The following is an 8,966-nucleotide window of genomic DNA, read 5'->3' as shown; positions in this document are numbered from 1 at the left end:
TTTCTTCTTTTTTTTTGGTCTTTTTTGGTCTTTTTATTCCCTGACTGAAGTTTAGAGCTGCATTTGCTCAGGCACTCTGCAGTCAGGTGGGATTTGCAGAAGGGTGACCACCGTCTCCCATCTGAGTCAGGTCCCTACAAAGCTGTACGTCAGTGTTTGACAGGCTGCAGTTGTCTCCAGGAAGAAGGAAATGAGGAAAATGAGGACAGTTTAAGAGAAGGGAGCAAGCAGAATGTGAGAGAGAAAACTCCCGTAGCTCTGATGACACAAAGCGTGATGGAGACACGGTGATGATGGAGACACGATAAATAGGTGTGTGCCTGTTCGTGTTGGTGCAAGTCAATGGGTCACAGTGCTGGTGTGAAGAGCAGAGCAGACGGCCCTAAAGGCTGCCCAGTAGGACCAGTTTGTGACCACCTCCCACAGGTACCACCCCGCTGACTCCGGAGCCTCCTGGACACACTCAGTGGTTGAGAGTTGGGTGGATCCTCACCTGGAGATGTGGTGCAAGCACGGGTACGTTGGGCAGTGCCTGGCCTCGTGTCACTAGTGAAGTTCTTTGCTGTATTGTTTCTGGCCAGTGACTGGTGCTGCCAAGTCTTAAGAGTTCTATTACAAATCCATGGGTGTTTACTGCTCCTGGAGTCCAGTGACTTCAGAAGCAGCTTGGCTTTCATTATCAAGGGAGTGGCTTTGAAGCCTTTTGGAGAAAGATGTGCCATGAGACCTCCGTAGTGGCTCAGAACTCAGCGACTAAACCAAGGCCTGAACTTACAGAAGATGGCTCCTGCTGTACCTCAGGGTTCTTCCAGCAGCCACGAATGAGCCAGGCTTGGAAAAGGGACCCACAGGAAAGGCGCAGACCTGGCACAGACATCGGGGAGAGGCACGAGCAGGAATGGCGCAATGATGTTTCCGCAGATCATTTCTCAAATTATAACCATACTTGAAATGATACGTAATTGGGACCACATTGGTTGAGTTCACGCAGCATCAGTGCTAATGCTGACATCATTAATTTTTGTTTGTGTTACAGCCATTGTTGTCAGGGAATGGTGTCAAAACATGTCACGATCGTTTAAGGCCAGCTTTCAAGAGCTTTGCAGGGAATTTTTATCCCGTGTGGCTTAAATTTGGTGTGCTGTGCCATACCACCTACATCACTCACTGTATCACTTTCATGCAGCTGGGGATAGGGTTATTTTTAAGATATTTTTTCCTTTCAGAAAGAGCTTTGTAAACACTGCCTTCATTTTAGCTTGGAGGAACAGTCCCAACCTGATCTGCTTTTCCCAGTGCTGCTGCCTTCCTCAGTGCACTGCCACGACCATCACGATGTCCTGCTTTGCATCATTGAGAGGATGGCTCTCGTGTTGAAAGTTCCGGGTTGCCGTTGTGCAATCTATGGATGGTGCTTAATTTTTCTTCTTTTATTACTCATGCACTTCCCTAGGAATAAATCCTGGAGTTTTATTTCAGCTGACAGCAAGGCTTTAAAGGGAATAAAGAGGATTTGACCAAGAGGCACTGAAATAAGACATCAAGTATTCGTTTCTACCCCCATCTCTCCCCTTTAATACTTCATTGTAGCTGTTCAAACTTCAGCCCTTTTAGAGAAGCCTTAGGGCCACAAGCAGCACTGTCTACTAGAAGCATTCCTTACAGCACTTACGATTAATAAACCACTCTGCTCATTTTCCACCAACTTAGGTGGGCAGAAGCAGACATTTTCTGCAAAGAGAACTTTTTACCCTGCTGGAGCTCACAACTACCAACGACCCAGTGGGTCCCAGCTGTGCTCCCCAGGTGCTGGTGCTTGCTCGTTTGCCCCAGCACCAATAGAAAGAGGATGGCAGCCTTGGGAGCTAACGAGGCTGTGGGTCCCTGCTGTGCTCCCCAGGTGTTGGTAATTGCTCATCTGCCCCAGCCCCTATAAAAGCAGCTTGGCTGCGGCCATAGTGCTTTTGAAAGTCTTCTGGTTGCTTCTAGGTTTGTCTTTCTCTCCCTCTCCTGAGATGTTCGTGGTTTTTCAACACCCATGGTAAGTGATGTGTTTTTGTTTGTTTTTGTACTATAAGTTCTTTGTGGGACTCTGCCTTTTTTATGAAAAGATGGGTAAAAGCAAGAGAGTTTTTGTAAAACCAGTGTTTTGCTTGGGGCTGAGGCCTGGCAGTGTGTAGAGTGAGATTCTGTTCCCTATGGAGCCCCAGAGCTCCTGTGCTTTGTGTTGGTGCTGGCTTTACTTTGAAAGGTTTTTGGGTCAGCCATGAGGTTACTTCATTCCTGGTGCTTGGGTTGTGGGGTCTCATCCTCCCAAGCAGTGGTGTGCTCAAGTGTGCTTTCTCCAACCCTGAGTCGTCTTATGTCCTTATGGAGCTGGCTTTTGGTCCTCTGAGTTATACAAGAGCTGTTTGACTGTTCATGGAGTATCTGTGGACATGGTGGGACATGAGGTACTTTAATATGGTGGTCAGATTGCAGGGCTCCATGACTGCCTTCAGTAGAGGGGCTGCAGGTGGGGGCAGGTGTAGACAGGAGCAGTGCTGAAAGCAACCTAAGTCCTGGATTTGTAGCTGTCCCATAATAGATCTGAGTCACTGTGGTCTTTGTGTGTGGACTGTGTTTATGAGGTCCTCTTAATTTGAGCAACATTGAGTTTTAAAACTGTGTGCAATGAGGTGGTGAGGAGTAGCTGCTGGTAGATCCTGGAGGTGTATATTGTCCTCGATGTTCACAGCTGTTACAACAGCACATAATCTGCTACTGGCCAGAGCAGAGGAGAAGTGAATGCTAGAGGCAGCTGTATTCAGCTCGTCTTGTAAAGAAAGGCTGAAATTGAGCTGAACTTGATGAGTCTCAGAGGTTCTTTCCAGTTGGAAGTTAGACACTGCCTGTGCTATGGGAGTCCTACTGTGCCATGTTGTTTGCTACTGTCCTCCAGGCTCTGTTAGCTTTTGAACCATACTTCTCAGGGTTTTATCTCTGCAGTAGAAACATTGAGGGTGCATGTCTTCAATGCATAATTAAAAGCTGAATACTTCCTCCCTGTGCAGGAGGTGGCAAGGGAGAAAATAAATCACTGTTGGTGTGCAGGGGTGAGCTGCAGGTGATGCTGCTTGAATTCATAGTCAAGCAGCATCGCCTCCTGTAAAGCATGAGGCATGTCCAGCTGTTAGGTTGGGAAGCTCAGCATCCCAGGGCCGACCCCAGTGCCATCTATGCAATAGGTACAGCTGCAGAAGAGCTGGGGGTGCAGCAGTTACCTGCAGAGCATCCAGAGTGATTTCCTGTAAGTAACTCCTTTGCTGTTCTCAGAGGCCCCGTGTTCCATTTGGTGTGTGATGGAGCACAGCTCAATGGATAATCCTTCCTATATCCTAATTCAGGAACGTGGTGGTGCAATGCACAAAGTGGCATCTGTGCTATACGCACTGTGGGAACAACCCGAAATTGCTCTGAAACTCAGCTGGCTTACAATTATATTGGATTCTATTAAATTAAAACACATAGCACATATATTACACAATAAACCACAGCTATTTCATGGATCAAATTAAGTTTTATTTGGGCAAATTACAACCTTTCTTACAGTTGGGCCTTTGTGAAGCCATTCCTTTTTAATAAAAGCAGGCATTTTTGGCAAAAACCCTTAAAGTGTGCATTCCCAACAACTGCATATACTGTTGCTATTTTTTTCTGGGATATATGTGGCTAATTATCTGCTCCTATTTAGGAGTGGTTCAAACAAGTGCTATCTTCCCCTTCCTCCTCCCCCACACCTCCCTTCTGCCGGAGTTTCTTATTTCTGCCCATTTTTTATTAGCTTGGCTGTGGAAGTCAGCAGAAAAACCTCCTCATTAAAAGCAGGAGCCCATTTCCCGGAATTTCTGGGGAAAATGTGACTCTTGCAGTCAGCTTTGGAGCACAGAACGCAGGAGGGGTGCTGGGCTGGAGGAGGACGCAGCTCTTAGTGTGGATGCTGCTGGAGAGATGAAGATTTGGGGAGGAATAGTGGTGTTTCTTAAGGAACGAGAGGCTGCTGGTGCCTGAAGAGCTGTGGGGTGAAAGTCTTCTGTTGGTTTGGAAGGATGCAGGCTCTGGATTTAAGTTGGGATGCTTCTCAGAGATGCTGTTCAACAAGGGCTTGGTTTCTGCTGCAGCCTCTGCCTGTGTGGGAGCAGTGAGGTGCATGCAGGTGGCTTGCCACAGCCTACGGAGGGGCTGGTGTAGTTGCTCATCCTTGTGTGGATTGTGTTGAAATGGCTCAAAAATGGTGGGCATGGGGCAGCTCGCTCCCACATTTCCTTAGGAAGTTTAATGGGAACACAGACCTCATATCTGTTATTCGGCTCTGAGAAGAACTGCTGTCTGTTTTTCCTGCCTCCTGCTTCGGCTGTGGGGTGGGATCACAGCTACTGATATTTTCTGGAATCACTTTTCTCACTGTATTCTCAACCTGGACCAGGAAACAGAGGAAATGTCCCAAGTGAGGTCTTCCTTGGGTAACATCAGTGTGACTTCGGGACTGGTGAGACCAGGATAACCACCATCCAAACTTCCATAATCCCAAAGCAAAAGAGCTCTGCAGGTTTTAAGTTGATGCTTTCTCACAGAGCAGCCCCTGTGTAGGATGTCCTGTGTCTCATGTATGCAAGGCAGGAGCAAGAATGTCCTCAAGGATGTGCCGCTGGAGTTTTCCATCTCCATACCTTCTTGCAGTCTCGGTAAAACACCAAAGTGTGCTGTGTTTGCTCAGCTCTGGCTTTGCTTTATGTATTTTTGTGCTCAGTTGGGTGTGTGAATGGCTCAGTATCACCTCTGAGTGTGGGGAGACTGGTCAGATGGGGACATGGAGTGCTTTGAGCTGTCACTGTGGAAGAAGCTGTCCTAAGTGCATTGCACAAAGCTTCAAAGCGCTTTGAGTTTTCCAAGTCCTTCTGGGCACTATTGTCATAAGATCAAGAACTATTATTCAACCTCCCAAATAACATCTGATGTTGCTTAAGGAACTGTTTGGCACGATTGTATCTGTGGGAGGGGGTTTGTGCTGGGAGGAGCTGCTGTCCGGAGGCTGTGGGCTGGCAGCATCCAGCCTGTGGTCCTGGTGAGGAGTCCTTGGATCTGATAGTTTCACTACTGCTTTACATCTGCTACCAAGTGCTCGCTCAGAACTTCCCCATCTGTACATGGTGCTGCAAGGCCAGGTTGGGTGGCAGCCCTGTGGCATGTGCAGTGCTCGGTCTGCATCCTCCCCAGGAGCTGCAGAGAGCAGAAAGTGTGACCTGATGCAGGCAGACTGTGGGTTCCTTTCTAAACAGACTTCTAGAGCTGCCTCTTCTATGCATTTACTTCTTTCTGAAATGGAGATCTCTGACCTGTTGCCTTCCTGGTACAGCCCATTGCTGCTGTCATACAAAATTGCTTGCTCCCCAGCCTGCTGGTGTTGCAGGCAGGAGTATGTAGGAGGAGAACTGGAATGGAGGAGAAAGAAAAGGTCCCAGAGCTTCCCTTGTGCTGTGGGTGGAAGGGACACTTTTTCCACCTGTTCTTTCACCTCATCCCTTCTCGTCTGGGGCATTCATCCAACATTTGTGGCTCCTAGAAGCCTCCAGTTTTGAATCATGTTTTCTTAAGCTTGATGATGCTTCATGCTATGCTGCTCTGAGTAGGGCTGTGGTCTCTTACTGAACTGTGATGATGATTAACACCACTTTTGGGAGGGGGCTGTGCCCCTTCCATGGCAGCAGGGACATGGGGTGCTGCTGTGTTGGAACTGGGGACACCCATGTAACCATGGCCAATTCCTAGGGAACATCCGTGATGGCTGTGATGTTCTAACTCTCAAAGGATGCCCGAGGGAAGGGTGTGAAGAAAATCCCATCTAACCTCTGGAAATTGCTTTCCTTCCTCTCCTCCTTCCAAAATAGCCTAATTAACAGAAAGAAACATTGCAGAGCTGTTAGTTCTGAAGGTCTCGTATGCCAAGCTCAAACATGCAGGAGCCTCACTGAGCAGGCGCCGAGTGCTTGGAACAGTTAATGATTACCCAAATGGTGTCTGAGCGAGCCTGAAAGGATTGAAGAATTATGAAACTGTAATGAGGGAGGCCCGTTCTTGGCAGAAGTTGAAGTGATTCAAATGCTGGGGAATTCAGCGTGTTTTTCTTTCTTCTGAGGACTTGGTGAGGCGGTCCATAGTCCTGGTCATGTGGTGGGGACTGAGCAGTCCCATCAGTCTGATGCTGTAAGGACTTCTGCAGTGACAGAAGGGCTGAAGCTGTTTAAAAATAGCTTTGAGTCTGCAGTTAACTCACTGTAATTCCCTAAAACTCCCAGGCGTGGGGACTTGTGGCTGTGATGGCTTGGTGCTGGATGTAAAGGAGAAGCGGGTGGTGGTGGTGGTAGTGGATGGTTGGACTAGATGATCTCAGAGGTCTCTTTCAACCTTAAGGATGCCATGGTTCTGTAGTTCGAAGCTCAGCTCGTGGCCTGGAAGGAGGTGGGGGGTGCAGGTGGGTGCCTGCAGTGGCTCTGCTCTCTGTGTGGATCTTAAAGAAAAGGAGAAAAAAGCTACAAACACTTTGCTCCTCTTCCTCATCTGATTTTTATTTCTTTTTGGCTGCTTCACTTCAAGCTGGACCTGGAAAAGCTGCACAAAGGTGGTCAGAAAGTTTCTTTTTGCCTTGCTCAAAATGCATCCTAGCAGGGAAGTCCCCACTGAGTTGTACTGCTGATGCGTGCAGCTGAATGCCCAGGCTTTGTGTTGCTCCTGGGGTATTTATATACACAGGATGTGGTGCTGTTGGTGTAAGCAACCCCTTAAATTGCAGCAATGTGTGGTGACTTGGGCAGTGAGCCTCTGTCTGAGGTGGCTCTGAGTGTGCGGTGTCCTGATGGGAACTGACCTCAATATTTATTTTCCTTTCTAGTAAAACTTGATAGCCATGTCCTTGAATTCTTCCATTAGTAAACATCTCAGGAAAAAGCGTATGTATCAAACAAGATGCAGAAGGGGCCACGTGATGATTTCAGAGTTGGCTGTGAGGGCTGTGCTTCACTCTGAAACCAGGCAAGCAAGATGAAGCTTCCAGAAGGTTTATAAGAGCATCAGTGTAGCACTGCATAGAGTTTGTGTTCTTGAAAACAGGAGAAAGCTGTGAGGTAGTGCTCTTGTGATGCTGTGATTACTTTGAGATGAGAAGGAGGTAGGAGATCGAGTGAGATGTGAGCAGCCCTTTCCCTCCTGTGTGCTGCTCTTAGACTCTTCCTCTCATGTCTTCAATAGCGTGCATCAGAGAAGCAGAGCCCTGTAGAGCTCCTGGATGTCACCTTGTAGAGCAGTGGTCCTTGAGTCAGTGGGAAAAGCCTTCCTTCAGGCAAATGGCACGGGGAAGAGAAGGAGATGAACTTTCAGATCTGGCCCTACTTCTCATATGATTGCAAATGAAAATCACTGCAGGGATATTGACCAGAATGTTCTTTCACAGTTAGGGTGGAGCTGTGCTGATCCCAGTGTGGTGCTGTGTGTGGAGTAAGAGCAGTATTTAGGGACTGGCTGAGCCCAAGGGCTGTGATCCCATTGTCCCTTTGCTGCATGGTGATGCTGTGAGCGCCATTAAATCCCATGGGCAATGCAGTGCTGAGCTGGGCAGCATGGGTCCTGGGCCAGCATCATCCCAGCGTGCTCCCACCCCAGTGGGGTCACTGGTGTAGCACGGGAAGCTGCTGCTCGTGTTGCTTTCTCATTAAAAGAGAGTGGGAGGGAAGCATCAAATTGACCTCCCTGCCCCCACGATTCCTACCCTTTACATTACAAACATCCTGGAGCTAAGGCTGCCTGCACTGTCAGTGCTGGAGGAGGATTTCTGCCAAGACACTGACCCCTGGTGGATTCTGCAAATGTCTTTTCATCTATTTTTTTCCTCTTTGAAAGGCAAAAACCTCCCCTTTCAGACCTTTGCTTGGTCCCTCACAATCCAGGGCTATCGGAAGATTTATTATTAAACAGGGGCTCTGGGGTGATTTATGAAATTACAGCTGAGCCACATTGTACGCTGGTTACAAATTGCAAAGATATTCCATGGGACGTGAGCTCCAATGAGCCTGGGATATATTACACTGTGGGGAAAAGGGGAGCTTAAAACCAGCTGGCCGATGGCAACAGCTACAGGCACTTCTCTTTGATGGGAAGGCAGTATGCATCTGGGTTTAATACAAAACATGATGGACTAACACCAGCTTTTGGGATATCTTATACAAACTGGATGATTTTCACTTGTTGTTTTTCCAGAGCTGTTGCACCACTTTGTCCAAAGCTAGATTCCTTTTTTCCTGTCTCTGCACGTGTTTGCTTTGTCTCGTTCAGCTTCCCGAAGAGCCAGGGATGGTTTCCCACTGATTTCCAAACTGAGAACTTCTCTGTACTCTTGTGAGTGCTGGAGCTCGCAGGCAGTGATGCTGCAGCATGTGGGATCACTGAGCTGAATTGGCTACCTATAAACACACTCCAGATGTTAGCAGGGAAAAGGAAACTGGAATACATCAGGAAGTCTTTGGAGTAAATCCCTCCCATGGAGAGCCCTCCTCGAGCTGCTAATGGCTGTGCTTCTCCTGGAGCCATCGGGGAGGTGGGCGTGCTCTGGGCTGTGTGATGCATGTCAAGCACAGCTTTGAAGCCTTCTGGTCAGTGGGAATCCCCACAAGCTGAGATGCAGTGAGCTGTAAAGCTGTGTAGTTGCTCTGGAGATAAACCCTGTGGAGCTGTGCTGTTTGATGGTGTCTGGATGAAGAGCTTATGCCATCCATAGAGGCACATTGTGGGCAGACATTGATAACCCATGAGACAGGAGGGCTTGGTGAAGTCGTGCCTCTGCTGTTTCCTTGGTTTGAAGTGTTTGAAACCATTTCTGCCATAAGCCATCTTGTGCTGGAGCTTGTTAGTAAGTCACAGTGCTCTCACTTAACACT

Source organism: Tympanuchus pallidicinctus, unplaced genomic scaffold, assembly GCF_026119805.1.
Source record: "Tympanuchus pallidicinctus isolate F22 unplaced genomic scaffold, pur_lepc_1.0 scaffold12, whole genome shotgun sequence".
In the NCBI taxonomy this organism is placed as follows: Eukaryota; Metazoa; Chordata; class Aves; order Galliformes; family Phasianidae; genus Tympanuchus; species Tympanuchus pallidicinctus.
Note: the sequence above shows the minus strand (reverse complement) of the source record.